We start from the raw sequence: 16,068 nt of genomic DNA on the forward strand, positions 1-16,068 counted from the left end.
CTAACATCTGTTTTCCTTGCTGACATGGGTAGGATGCTTTGATAGGAACTTGTAATTTAGAAGACTGCAACAAGTTCTTCTGGGTGCCCTTCTAAATGTCAGTCGTATTACAGAGTGTACGGGGTGCTTTTTATCGTGGCACCAACTGCAGAACAAGACACCTACAAATGAAAAGCAGGGTAGTACGGAAAGAGAAAAAAGGTGTCTTGCATTAGAAGAGGAACATGACTACCTCAGACAAGGAGAGAGAGAGAGAGGAGAGTTAGACAAAGAAGATGTGTCGAGGAGGGTGCAGCAGCCATACACCCGAGTTACAGGGTGGTGTATATAATGAATTAGAGCAGGGATTGGAGAAGGTGAGGTGGGGGGTAAGTTCTCAAGACTTCAAACATAGTGCGGGAGGAGCTAGAGATGGGTATGTAATGAATGAGTGCTGGTTACGGGAGGGGTTATTAGGAAGATATAGTGTGAGAAAGTGAGCGCAAGGTCATAAATTTTATTTTGCTAGGTGGGTTTTCTCAAGAATTGCAAGTATTTACATTCCTTTTTTTTTTCTTTTGTCTTTAGGATTACAAATTTTACATCTTTCTTGCTTTTGCACTTCTGCAACTTTCAGTACCCATGTTCTGCTACTACTACTACTACTATCATCATCATCATCATCATCATCATCATCACCACCACCACCACCACCATCATCATCATCATCATCATCATCATCATCATCATCATCATCATCATCATCATCATCATCATCATCATCATCATCATCATCACCATCATCATCATCCCCATCATCACCATGATGATGATGATGATGATGATGATGAACATGATGATGATGATGATCATCATCATCACTATCACCACCATCATCATCATCCCCATCATCACCATCACCATCACCATCATCACCATCACCATCACCATCATCATCATCATCATCACCATCAACACCATCACCATCATCACCATCATCACCATGATCATCACCGCCACCAACACCACCATCATCATTGTTTAACGTCTGCCCTCGATGCTGGCATGGGTTCAATGGTTTGACAGGAACCAGCACAAGACTTCTGTATCTTTTTTTGGCAGGGTTTTTTATGGCTGGATGCCCTTCCTAGCACCAAACACCCAGTAGAGTGAACTGAGTGCTTTTTACATGACACCAAACTGCTTTCATATAACCCGTCTGCTTCAATGTGCATGAAGAAAGGTTTCTACCAATAAATACACCCAATGATACCATGTGTATATTGACTTTTAGTATAGGTGCAATGTATCCATGCATGACTAAAAGGGTTGGCACCAGTAACGGCATTCAACCAAAAAGTACTGCATTGAAAAGATGCCTCTAACCTACACCAACGTGGGAGAGTCTGCATAAAAAAGACGGCAATGATGATGAGGAAGATGACAACAACAGTAATGAGAATGATTTTCATCATCATTATTGTTGTTGTGATGATGATGGTGATCATAATAACGAAAGCTTTCTCGCATCCCTTTTAATGATTCATATACACTTCTCAAAGAATTTTCTTCTTTTTATTTTCTTTTAATATGAATTAAATTAAGCGAAACTTCCAAAATGAACAATCTTATCGTTTAGAGGCATGAAATTGTTATGATTTTTGGAAGATGACTGATGAAGGAGGAGCATGTCCATTTCTTGTGTGTGATTTTTCCATGTGTTGGTTTGCCCTTCTATGCAATTTTTTATAGTACACACACACACACACACACACACACACACACAACTATTATTATTGTTGTAGTTGTTGATATTGTCATTATTATTATTATTATTATTATTATTATTATTATGTCTTTTCCTTCTTTCTTCAAATTATCTTCCGTTTCTTGCCGAGTGTTTTCCATACCCCTAGGGCAGAGAAGGGCATTGTATGCATTCCCAGATTACACACACAAATTCACAGATAAAATATGTATTTAAAAATTAATAAATAAATAAATTCATGGATGGATGTTATTTTCACAGCAATAGTGCTCTCCTCAGTACATGAGCCATTCTAGTTAATACGATTTTTTGCACTTCCTGTAGGGATGGTAAGCCTGGAATCATTTTCAAATAAGTTTCAGTACCTTTTTTTATCATTCCTAGAGATCATACAATCACTGGTACTGTAGTCGCCTTGAGATGCCACATTTTTTCAATTTCCATTAGCAGGTCTTTATTTTTACTAATCTTGTCAAATACTTTCGCTGCTATACTGTGATCACAGGGAATACTCATGTCAATTGATAAACACGTCCTTTTTGTCTGATCTTTTATAATAATATCCGGTTTATTGGCTTTTATAGTCCTGTTGGTCTGCACGTGGAAGTCCCATAGAATCGACACATTTTCTCCCTCAGTCACAGCTTCAGGATGATGTTTATACCATTTGTCAGCGGTTTTGATTTTATAATGCCAACATATTGTCCAATGTAAATTGGACAATTATCATTATTATTATTATTATTATTATTATTATTATTATTATTATTATTATTATTATTACTATTATTATTATTGTTATTGTTATTATGAAGGCGGTGAGCTGTCAGAATCATTAGCATGCCAAACGAAATGCTTAGCCTTATTTCGTCTGCTGCTACATCCTGAGTTCAAATTCCACTAAGGTCGACTTTGCTTTCTTCCTTTCAGGGTTGATAAATTAAGTACCAGTTGAAAACTGGGTTTGATGTATTCAACTGGCCCACCTCCCCCAAAATTTCAGGCCTTGTGCCTATAGTAGAAAGGATTATTTTATTGTGTATTTCCAGATGTTTCAAACAGGATTCTTTCCATACTATCATGTGTATTTCTCTCTTCCTGTTGAATGTGGAAGGGTTTAGTTTTTGAGAAGGTGGATGAAGATGTTTGATGGACCTATGTTTCACCTTAAGGGCTTATTTTTTAGTGCTTCTTATTATTAGTGAAAGTTTTACATCATTGACACTTGAGTGTAAATATCTGAGAATACCTGAAAGCAACAAAATCAAAAGTATAGAAATGAAGAAAACACTTTGTTAATAATATTTCTACAGAAAGAAGAAGATGCTGACATCCAAAAGAATACAAGAATATCATACAAGCAATCAACCTAAGGTTATTCTTCTACAAAGGTGTGGAAACAGATTCATTGATTTCAGAAAGGAAGAGGTGAGGAACATCAAAATGAAAATGAGGAAATGGTTCTGAATGCATAGAAGCATGCATCCAAAATCTGATGTGGAGCAATTGTAAAAGAAAAGAGCAAAACAAGAAACAGGATTAATGAGTGTCAAAGATGCTGGAGAAATAGTGAAGACAAGTTAAGGCAGAAGTCTTGAAGAAAAATAAGCACTCCTTAAGGTGGTAATGAGTGGAGGACTATATACAAAATAGGCAAACCCTAAATAGAAAATTTGGGAAAAGCGAAAAAAATGGAATTCATACATTGAAGGAAAGGTCTTCGCTTGGCATTTTTCAAAAAAACCCCAAAGATAAAGAAGGACAAGGACAACTGGCTATGGTTAAAAATATGGATAATGGAGAAAGCGATAGAGGAATTAATCGTGGCAGTGGAGGAACAGGTACTAAGGATAAATTGGATCAAGAGGATGAAAGATCAGCAGAATTGCTCAACTAAGTGCCAAAGGCATAATAATTCAAAGGTGACTGTATCTCACATATATCAGAATGTCCATAGTTCTGAATGAATAAAAAAATATGTAGGCATGAGAAGATTCTGGTAATAATTTACTGGAATTTTGGGATTTTGATGGAAGTGTGATTTTGCAAGCGCAGAAGAAACCTATAACAAATTGTGGGAATATAAATGCATAAATGCAAGCGTATGAAAACTATGAAAAGAAATTGCAGTGCAAGTTGCAAATACAAAGTGAAAGAGGAAAGAAACTCGACTAGCCAAATATTGTAGTCATTGACAAGAATAGAAAAATATGTATAGTAATTGACATTGCATTCCTATTTGACTCCAGAGTAAAAAGAATGGTAAAATGTAGAGCATTATGTGAATTTCAAGTATGAAATTTCTTAGTGCTCATGATCAGAATAGTAATAACAATAATCATTGTATGTACATGAGGCACACAAAAGGTCGTAAAAATGACAGAATTGTTAGAGTATTGGTTAAAATATTCTTTTCTACTCTAGGTACAAGGCCCCAAATTTTGGGCGAGGGGGCCAGTCAATTAGATTGACCCCAGTATGCAACTGGTAGTTAATTTATCGACCCTGAGAGGATGAAAGGCAAAGTCGACCTCAGTGGAATTTAAACTCAGAATGTAAAGATGGACGAAATACCGCAAAGCATTTTGCCTGGCGTGCTAACGTTTCTGCCAGCTCACCACATTAATGGTTAAAATATTTGCTCTAAAAGTGTGGCATTTGTTTTTTATTTGGTATGTGTTATGTTTTTATTCTTTTGATATTAATATGAAAGACCTTCATGGGGAGGGCTGCATACTTGTTAAGTATTTTTTGGATTACTTGTAAAGTTGTAATCTCTACTCTATATTTTATACAGTTATTTACACATACAGAGGTGTCTATTTGGAACAATATATGAAGAGCTTACTTTCAAAACTAGGCATAGGAGTGGCTGTATGGTAAGTAGCTTCCTTACAAACCACATGGTTCTGGATTCAGCCCCACTATGTGGCACCTTGGGCGAGTGTCTTCTACTATAGCCTCAGGCTGACCAAAGCCTTGTGAGTGGATTTGGTAGACGGAAACTGAAAGAAGCCTGTCGTATATATATATACATATATATATATATATATATATACATATATAAATATGTGTGTGTATATGTTTGTATGTCTGTGTTTGTCCCCCCCCCCCCAACATCGCTTGGGAACAGATACTGGTGTGTTTACGTCCCCATAAGTTAGCGGTTCAGCAAAAGAGACAATAGAATAAGTCCTGGGGTTGATTTGCTCGACTAAAAGGTGGTGCTCCAGCATGGCCATAGTCAAATGCCTGAAACAAGTAAAAGAGTATATGCATCTGAATGACTTTGAGGAAATTCAGTATCTAAATACATCTGGTTTTCATTGGAAGACTAAGATTCATTTACTGTCTATATGGCATCTATCCCAATTTGACTGAAAAAACTTTCACGTGCATGAAGCCAGCAACTTGCAAATTGTGTTTTAATGGTTGTCATGAAATAGACTGAATATGCACTTATACCGGTTTTGAAAGCAAGCTCCTTAATTATATGTGGAATATGTCCATTTTTTTAATGGGTTCTGTACAACAACAAATGACTGCTATTTAACTGTGGAGGCTCATGGCCAAGTGGTTAGAGCAGCGGACTCGCGGTTGAGGTATCTCAGGTTCAAATTTCAGACTGAGTGATGTGTGTATTTATGAGCAAAACACCTAAGCTCCACGCGGCTCCGGCAGAAGGTAACAGCAAACTTCTGCTGACTCTTTCGCCACAACTTTCTCTCACTCTTTCCTCCTGCATCTTGTAGCTCACCTGCAACAGACCGGGGTCCTATCCAGGAGGGTAACCTACACACCAAGGAAACTGGAAAACTGGCCCTTATGAGCCAGGCATGGCTCGAGAAGGAACAAACAATTTAACTGTGCTGTTCCCAACAACCTATAGGTTGTGTTTCAATTCTTGAAAGAAGGGCACTGACTATCATTTCAGTATTTTGGTTATCTATAAATTTCTCTCTCATTTATATTCCTACCTATTACTAATCTCCTCAGTTTCTTGTTATCTTCATCGAAGCTACTATGGTAAGCCTGTTTAAAAACTGACCATCTTCACTTTTGCAGCTCAGTATATGAACTTCTTAACTTTTAAGAATTCAAGTTCCACTGCTGTTGCTTCAATAAATGCCAGTGGGCAGGAAAACTAGGAGTGGCTTTAACTTGAAATAATGAAATACGCATTTCTATATTTATAATGCGTGCATATATTTATTTAATCAACACAAACCAGGTATTTCCTGTTATTTTTGCTCTTTCTGTTTTGTAAGGTTGAATCTTGTCAAAATATTTTATTTTCTTGATCAAGGAGGGTAAAAAAAGATCAAAGTCAGTTGACACAGGGGGATAAAACCAAATTCTGGGGGAATATTAAATTTGGTGCTCTACCATTTCCTGCATTGCACAGCACTCCATACAAATCATCTTCTTTTCATCCTACATCCACTCTACCGCTTTTGAAACCATTCTCCTCCCTATTAAACTAGTCGAGTTCTTCCAACTCCAATCTCTTATTCATTTCCTTCCACCTTCACATCACTCCACTTCACTTTATTCCATTCTATTCAAATCCACTTCCTCTTCTCTCCACTCATTTCTCTTCCCTTGCACTCCCCTTTGTTCCTCCACTCCCTTAAACTCCTCTTCCCTGCAATCCCCTCTGTTCCTCCACTCCCTTAAACTCCTCTTCCCGGCACTCCCCTCTGTTCCACTCCCTTAAAATCCTCAGCCATTTACTTCCCTACCTCTCCCTCCACTCTGTTTTAATCAATCCTAATCCATTCCCTTCTACTCAACCTTAATCCATACCCCCCCCCTTATCCACATCACTCCATTTTTCCCCCCCTATTTCATTCCCTTTTGCACTTTCAACTCCACTTAGTTTCCCTCTATATCACTCTCTTCCGCTGTCCACTCCACTATTTTCCCTTCCATTCCATTCCACATACATCCCTTCCTCTCCATCCTTCAAAAACTCTCCTCCTCGCCTCACTCTGCTGCCATTGTCATATGATTAATAATAATTACAGTTTTTGTGCAATATGGCTGCTAAAATAAATAACTGAGTTAAACTATCAATTAAATAAATAAGAGGAGGGGAAAAAGGTTTGTATGAAAAATATTTAGTTGTTAAAGCAAGTCATTTATTGTTCACTAGGAAAGTTTGCACTTGATTAAAAATTTGAAAAATAATAATAGATAAATGAATGAATACATAAAATAAAATATATATAAAAATTAAAAATAAAAAGAAAACAAGAAATATTTCCCATTTTCTCAATATTTCCATTTGAAAAAGGCTTAAATAGTGATTTAAAACTGGAGATTAAATATTCATTCAAACATAAACCATTAAGTAACATGAAGAAGGCAGAATTTTATCAAACCTTTCAGCTTACACTCCGCCCTGATATTTCTGTCAGTTTTTCTCACTTTATCTGTTTATCTATTTCTCTCTCTCTCTCTCTCAATTTATTATGATTAATCATTTATAAAAATGTTCTTCTTCGCCCCATCATTGTTGTCTCTTTTATTACACAGCGAAGAAAGTTTTGCAATGTAGCTGAGATGTCATGTTATGTTATGTTATTATATTTCACTTCCATATACTTCTTACTGCGGCAGAGAAACACACCGAAGATTGATTCACATGCAAGTTCATTACATTAAAAATTACATCATTTCTTAAATGAGCAATAAATGAACATCTGCATTATATAACTAAGAAAGTGTTTCATTCATTATTAAATGAAGAGGCAAATCTCAAATGAATCCTTTATATACGCAATTTATCTATATGTATGTATGTATGCATGTATGTATATACATGTGTGTATATGTACATAAATGCCTGTTTGATTCTATTTTCCTACAACAATCTTGATGTATGCTTTGTTTTTTTACATATTTTGAAGTTTTAATATTTATACAGGAAAACAACAATGGAAGTGATTTGACAGAAAAGATAGAAAGCTCTGTTTAGTGCTTTGTAAGGTTTACTTTCAGTTTCATTGCAGTTTGTGCGCACAAACATTGACAGGGTCATTTTGCCTTTTGTTGCTTTATCGGCGTTGTCATCATCGTATATAGAGATCGTCTTCCAGTTCCTCCTCATCCGCAAACAACATCGTCATTACCACCACCACCACTGCTACCACCACAACTGGTAACACCACCACTGCTGCCACCACCACCACCACCACCACCACCACCACCACAACTGGTAACATCACCACCGCTGCTGCCACCGCCACAACCACCACAACCACCACCACCACCACCACCACCACCACCACCACAACCACCACCACCACCACCGCCACCACCACCCCAACCACCACCCCAACCACCACCACTACCACCACCACCACCACCACCACCACCACCACAACCACCACAACCACCACCACCACCACCGCCACCACTACAACCATCACCACCGCTGCCACTACTGCCACCACAACTGCTACTACCGCCACCACAACTGCTACCACCACCACCACCACCACCACAACTGGTAACATCACCACCGCTGCTGCCACCACCACCACCGCCGCCACCACCACCACCACTACCACCATCCCCAAACCACCACCACCACAACCATCAACACTGCTGCCACCACTGCCACCACAACTGCTACCACCACCACCACCGCTGCCACCGCCATCATCACCACCACCACCACCATTGTCATTATCATCGTTATTGTTGCCCCCCCCCACCTGCATCATTGTTGTTTTTATGTCTCCCCTTTTTCCATGGTGGCATGGATTGAATGAGATTTAATGAGGCAATATTTATTCTATGGCCAAGTGCCATTCCTGCTGCCAAACCTTACCTTGTGAATTTATTCCTTTTTTTTATGCGAGGCACTCTTTATTCCACTGGACTTCACACAATGAACGTATCTCATTTTGGCATGTATTGTTTATAGGGGACACAACCAAACATTACTGCTGATTAGTGTTAAATCAGTGTGAAGTCAACAGAAAACAAATACTTTCACACACACACACACACACAAATTATCACCATTTTCTCGTGTCCATTTTTAGTGTTGACATGGATTGAAAAGTTTGACGGGACCTGATGAATCTGACAACATCATGCTACACTGTCTACTTTGACATAGTTCCTTATTTCTTTACTGCCCACAAGGGGCTACATACACACAGAGGGGACAAACAAGGACAGACAAATGGATTAAGTTGATTATATCGAACCCCAATGCGTAACTGACACTTATTTAACCGACCCCCGAAAGGATGAAAGGCAAAGTTGACCTCGGCGGAATTTGAACTCAGAACGTAGTGGCAGACAAAATTCCGTGAAGCACTTCACCCAGAGCGCTAACATTTCTTATCTTTTTATTGCCCACAAGGGGTTAAGCATAGAGGGGACAAACAAGGACAGACAAATGGATTAAGTCAATTATACCAACCCCAGTGCGTAACTGGTACTTATTTAATCGACCCCGAAAGGATGAAAGGCAAAGTCGACCTCGACGGAATTTCAACTCAGAACGTAGCGGCAGATGAAATACTGCTAAGCATTTCACCCGGCGTGCTAGCATTTCTGCCAGCTCGCTGCCTTTGACATAGTTTCTATGACTACATGCCCTTCCTAATGTCAAATACTTTACTGTGTGCATTGAGTACTTAATTCATGACACCATGGCTAATGAGGTTGCCTGACAATTTAAGACTAAGATCTCCTTGCAGTAGATAAGGAAGGATGAAAGAAAGAAAGATGACATGAGGTTAGGTGGGATGCAAGACTATGAGGTGAGGCATGGGGAGAGCGAGAGGTTATGGCAGTAAAGAAGGAGAAATAATTTGGTGGCACAGAAAGGTGTTTAATGTAAAATGTGGGTGGAATGGGACAGTGTTAAGAATGAAAGTTGGATATCAGGTGAAATGATTCCGGATATTCAGGAGGATAAGTGGTTTCACGGGAAAATGGTAAGGTATGCAATACTGCTCACATCTAATTACAGCAGTAGAGCAGGTGATCCAGGCATAGAAACCAATCTAAAAATTTAATGACTAGGATGTGGTATTCCTCCTCAGAGATTAGCAACACTCCAGAATTGCAGAGAAAACTGATGCAAAATAATAATGATGATACACTCAAACAAAAATATGCATAAATACAAACGCACATTTGTATTTCTGCACATTTTCCATCTACGAAATTTCATTCATGTGGTATTGGATCTGCTCAAAGTTATAGTAGAAGACAATTGCTCTGGGTGTCACACAGCAGAATCAAACCCAGAATTACATGTACAGAAAATATAATCATAGAGTCATATCTGTGCTTAATTCTTACATAAAAATAAAAAACCTTTTAAATGCTGTTTTGATATATCATGGTTGATAACATCAAAGACTAATTCTTTTATTCTTTTATTTGGTTCAGTCATTTGACTGTGGCCATGTTGGAGCACCTCCTTCAGTTGAACAAACTGACCCCAGGACTTATTGTTTGTAAGCTTAGTACTTATTCTATCAGTCTGTTTTGCTGAGCTGCTAAGGTAACATAAACATACCAACATCGGTTGTCAAGCGATGGTAGGGGGGACAAGCACACATACACAAATATATACAAACACACACACACACACCACACATATATATATACATGTATACATTTATACATATAAATATATATATATATATATAATTATTATCATTTGAGGGAATAAAATCCAAACTTACAAGGAAAAAGAATTTAATTTAGAAATACCAAATCAAATTCCACACAATATAATATATAGAGAATATTAGAAAAAAAACACCTTTTATCAATTCAAAATGAATAATTAAATTACACCATCTAGAAAATTACATATAATAGAAAAGTTAAAATTAAAATAACAATTAAAAAGTAAAGATTAAGTAAATTACAAGAATAATGTAATGTATATAATAGGTATATAATATATATATACATGACAGGCTTGTTTCAGTTTCTGTCTACCAAATCCACTCACAGGGCTTTGGTGAGCAAGCTACTTACCACACAGCCACTCCTGCACCAATAAATAATTATTTTTGAATGTGTATAAAGCAATACCAATGAAAGGAACTTAGTTGTTCTTTGTACAACAAAAAATAAATAAATATTCTTTGTGTAGATTGTTTGAAGAGAGGATTCTTGTCTATGACCCCAAAACCTAGATTATGAAGCCGGTAAAAACACAAAACCTGAAACTGAGGATCTAACAAAACAAATGATGGACAGAGATTCCTGTAAATGCCTTTTAATTGTGGCTGCTTGAAAAAAAAAGGTATTAAAAACTCAACACATGCTCTTATGCTTTCTCTCTTTCTCTCTTGCTCTCTCTCTCTCTCTTCTCTTTTTCTCTCTAAATATCTGCCTCTCCTTTTCTGTCTTCTTGTCTCTCATTCTGTCATTTTCTGTCTCTTGCACTCACATACATACTCTATCATGGAATGAGTTACTATGGAGACAGCTTACAAACTGATACCTACTCAGTTCATTACCCTCTCAGTTCATTACCTGCTATGCAAGCAATTTAGCAAGTTGCTGGCAACGTCTGTAATACATGCAAGCAACATGTTTAATCCTCTATAAATCATGCCAGTATTCTGAATATAAAATTTACAAAAATTCAAATGTGTATATTTTCTTTTATAATGTTGTAGGCTTTTGGAAGATTTCTGTAGTTGTAAATCCATGGTTCAAAATAGCTTTTGCACACACTCTACTCTATCTCAGCATGCTGTGAATATAATGGTTTTGACATGAGAAAATATTAGCATTTTGGCAACTGAGAGTTATTAGAAAAGCATAAAGGATAAATAAATGAAATCCTAGAGTGCAAAAATATTAACAAACTTTAAAATAGCTTATCAATTGTTTTCTACTTTCACAAAATTGGTTTAGCAAATAACAATCATAATAATGGTTTCAAATTTTGGTGCAAGAACAGCAACTTTGGATGAAGATATATGTTGGTTAAATCGACCCCAGTGCTCAACTGGTACTTGTGCAAGAGAGACGTTTGTGCTGGTATGGTCATGTAGCGAGAATGGATGAAGATAGTTGTGTGAAAAAGTACCACAACCTAGCAGTTGAGGGAACCTGTGGAAGAGGTAGACCCAGGAAAACCTGGGACGAGGTGGTGAAGCACGACCTTCGAACTTTAGGTCTCACCGAGGAAGTGACCAGAGACTGAGACCTTTGGAAGTATGCTGTGCATGGGAAGACCCGTCAGGACAAGTGAGACCATAACCCATGGCCTCTACCTGGGATGTAGCCAGTTCACTTATGCATACCTTTCCTTCTCGTGTCACAAACCCTACTTGTGAAGACCTGTTGAGGCAAGTGAAAATCAAAATCAAAATCGAAATCGATCAACATCAATGGAAATTGTAGCTGTGATACCAGTGCCAGTGACACGTAAGATAACCATCCGAACGTGGCCATTGCCAGCACCGCCCCGACTGGCCTCCGTGCTGGTGGCACGTAAAAAGCACCATCCGATTGTGTTCGTTGCAAACCTCGTCTGGCACCTGTGCAGGTGGCACGTAAAAATCACCCACTACACTCATGGAGTGGTTGGCGTTAGGAAGGGCATCCAGCTGTAGAAACACTGCCAGATCAGACTGGGCTTGGCGCAGCCTTCTGGCTTCCCAGACCCCAGTTGAACCGTCCAACCCATGCTAGCATGGAAAACGGACGTTAAACGATGATGATAATGATGATGATCCTGAAAGAATGAAAGGTAAAGATGACCATGGTAGCATTTGAACTCATAATATAAATTCAGAAGAAATGCTGTTGAATATTTTGTCTAGTATGGTGACAATTTTACCTGCTCATCACCTTAAATAATGTTAACAACAATAAAAATAGTCTTAATAACACTGTTTATCACCATTGCCACTGCTGTTGTCTTAATCAGCATCATCATAATCATCATCATTACTGTTGTCAGCGTTTCCATTGTTGTCATCATGAATGTTGTTGTTATGGTGATTGTCAACAATGGTAGTTGTGGTCATAAGGGACATCATGATCTTCAAGGTTGTGATTATCAACATTGTCACCTCAGTCACCGCTGCTGTCATCACCATCATTGTCATCGTCATCATCATCATCATCAGCAGCAGCAGCAGTAGCAGCAGGAACCGCAATGTTTCAACTTCATTATTTGTCTTGCTAGCATTAATTTTACATGTTTGCTACAAAAAAATATTGTTATTTCTGATGTTTTTCTTTAAATTCTCATCTTTGCAGCTCAGCATCTTGACATCTATCAATGTTTCTGATCACTTATTCATAAGTTGAGCTTCTATATATTCCGAGTAGTTGTAAGTTACTAGAAATAGCAGACAAATTCCATTCCAATCACAGCATATCATTGTGAATAGTGAAGGGTTCATTGAACATTGTAATCCTAGATGTACAAAAAAAAAAAAAAAAGAAAATATGATGCGCAGGAGTGGCTGTGTGGTAAGTAGCTTGCTTAATAACCATATGGTCCCGGGTTCAGTCCCACTGCGTGGCACCTGGGCAAGTGTCTTCTACTATAGGCTGGGCCGACCAAAGCCTTGTGAGTGGATTTGGTAGATGGAAACTGAAAGAAGCCTGTCTTACATATGTATATATATATGATATATATGTATGTGTGTATATATATTTGTGTGTCTGTGCTTGTCCCCCAACATCGCTTGACAACCGATGCTGGTGTGTTTATGTCCCCGTAACTTAGCAGTTCTGCAAAAAGACTGATAGATGTATACAAGTGAAGTGGAACCAAAGATGGAACAGAGAGAGAGATTGGGATTGTGGAAGTATAGCGGGAGAAATGCAATGGGTGGATACAGATAGAAGTAAAGGGTGTTGGGAGGATCTGTAGAGGGGAAGAGATTGAACAGGGCATGTTGTTTGCTGGTGAGTTCATGAGGCAGCAAAGGGAGACAGGGCGATAGAGGGCGATAGAGGGTGATAGAGGGGAAGGAAATACAGTAAGTGAGGAACTCTGGTGGGAGGATGGGGGAGGTATTTGGAAACTGGGTTGTATGGAGAGAATTTTGATAGGGACAGACTGAATGCAGGGGCAGGGTCACAAATAATCTGCCTTCACAGCCTTGATTTTACTTAGCTATGTAAATCTTCTACAACAGAACAAATCAACAATCACCTCAATTGTTTGTCATCACTTCTGTGAGACTCAACAGCTAGAGATAATTTTTCACCACTTTATCCCATATCTTCTTCAGTCTTCCTCTTCCAAATTTAGAGATTAAGGATAAACATTGCCCTTTTCAAACCTAACCAGGCTCATGGGCCCGGTTTCCCAGTTTCTGTGGTGTATGTGTTCCCCCCATTTGGATTCGATGCCAGTTCATTGCAGAAATAAATGCACCCTTTTAAAGCCTAGCCAGGCTCATGGGCCTGGTTTCCCGGTTTCAGTGGCATATGTGTTCCCCAGCTGGACAGGACGCCAGTCCATTGCAGTGTTACTCATTTTTGCCATTTGAGTGGACTGGAGCAACGTGAAATGAAGTGTTTTTCTCAAGAGCACAACATGTTGCTCGGTCCAGGAATCGAAACCACAATCTTATGATCATGATGCTGACATCCTAACCACTAAGCCATGTACCTTCACAAATTTAGAGATTAACACTTCTTTATAATACTGTCCCCATCTATTTTTTTCTCTTGCACAATGCATCCGATGCCTCTTAAACACAATTTTTCTCAACACATTTACACTTTGTCATATATGCACACTTACATTACGCATTCACTGGAGCATCATCATCGTCATCTTCATGCTGTTTCCATTTCTTCCTCTCAATCATAGTCCATGTTTAACTACTACGTAGCATAGTGATTTGTATACAAGCATCGTACAATCTGTCTATATGTGCAAATAAGTATTTTTTTTTCAAAAGTAACATCAGATGCAAGTGAAATTGCTTCACAAAACCACAGCCAACAAGAACACATACAGATTCATGAATATTCATATATATGCAGATTAACATCTATATATTCATATTTATATGTAGATTTCCTACCAAAGACAATACATAAAGATGCACATAAAAGAACACATACAAGCACACATGCACACACACACACACACACACACACACATACAATCATATCTTTGTATCAATGTGCATATCTGTATATGTATCTGTACTTAGTTCTTTATGTATGTATGCTCTCTCTGCATATGTATATACTTACTCTCTCTCTCTCTCTCACACTCGCTGCCCCTCTTTCTCTGTCTCTATATATAAGATACATACATGCACACACACATGTATATATATATATATATATATATAGATATATATATAATATTATAATATGAGGGAATATTATCCAAACTGACAGGGAAAAATTCAATTTAGAAATACTAAATCAAATTTCTCCAAAATATAATATATATATATATATATATATAAATTAGAAAAAAAAAACATCTTTTATCAATTCAATAGTGAAAAATTAAATTATACCATCTAGAAAATTACATATTATAGAAAGATTAAATATAATATAAAATGTATAACGATGATTAATTAATGTGCTAAATAATAAATAAAATGTATATATATATACGTTTTATTTATTATTTTGCACATTACTTAATCATCGTTATATGTTTTATATTATATTATATTTAACCTTTCTATAATATGTCATTTTCTAGATGGTGTAATTTAATTTTTCATTATTGAAATGATAAAAGGTGGATTTTTTTCTAAACACAGAGGGGACGGACAAACAAGGACAGACAAATGGATTAAGTCGATTACATCAACCCCAGTGCGTAACTGGTACTTAATTCATCGACCCTGAAAGGATGAAAGGCAAAGTCGACCTCGTCGGAATTTGAACCCAGAATGTAACGGCAGGCGAAAGATGGCTACGCATTTCGCCCAGCATGCTAATGTTTCTGCCAGCTCGCTACCTTAGAAAAATATGGAATGCTTCATGAATTTGTGTGTCATCCTTGTGCAGGGGCCATGCTAATCTTCTTTGTATCATTCCAATTTTAGCATATGTACTGCATGCATATATATGTATTTGTGTGTATATACACTCACAGAGTGGTTGGCGTTAGGAAGGGCATCCAGCTGTAGAAACACTGCCAGATCAGACTGGGCCTGGTGCAGCCTTCTGGCTTCCCAGACCCCAGTTGAACCATCCAACCCATGCCAGCATGGAAAGCGGACATTAAACGATGATGATGATGATGATGATGATATATATATATTTGAGCATTGGGCCCCACAGAGACAATGCAGCTGAGTTCCGTTTGAGCACTG

The 16,068-nt window shown here is 37.9% G+C and overlaps 1 non-coding gene across 1 annotated transcript; it reads right to left on the reverse strand.

Moving 5' to 3' along the window:
* Nucleotides 1–15,715: 15,715 nt before the first annotated feature.
* Nucleotides 15,716–15,818, reverse strand: LOC115211332. The gene has a single exon (XR_003881601.1). It is a non-coding gene; the product is annotated as a U6 spliceosomal RNA (small nuclear RNA).
* Between the last annotated feature and the right edge of the window lie 250 nt (nt 15,819–16,068).

Source organism: Octopus sinensis, linkage group LG4, assembly GCF_006345805.1.
Source record: "Octopus sinensis linkage group LG4, ASM634580v1, whole genome shotgun sequence".
Lineage (NCBI taxonomy): Eukaryota > Metazoa > Mollusca > Cephalopoda > Octopoda > Octopodidae > Octopus > Octopus sinensis.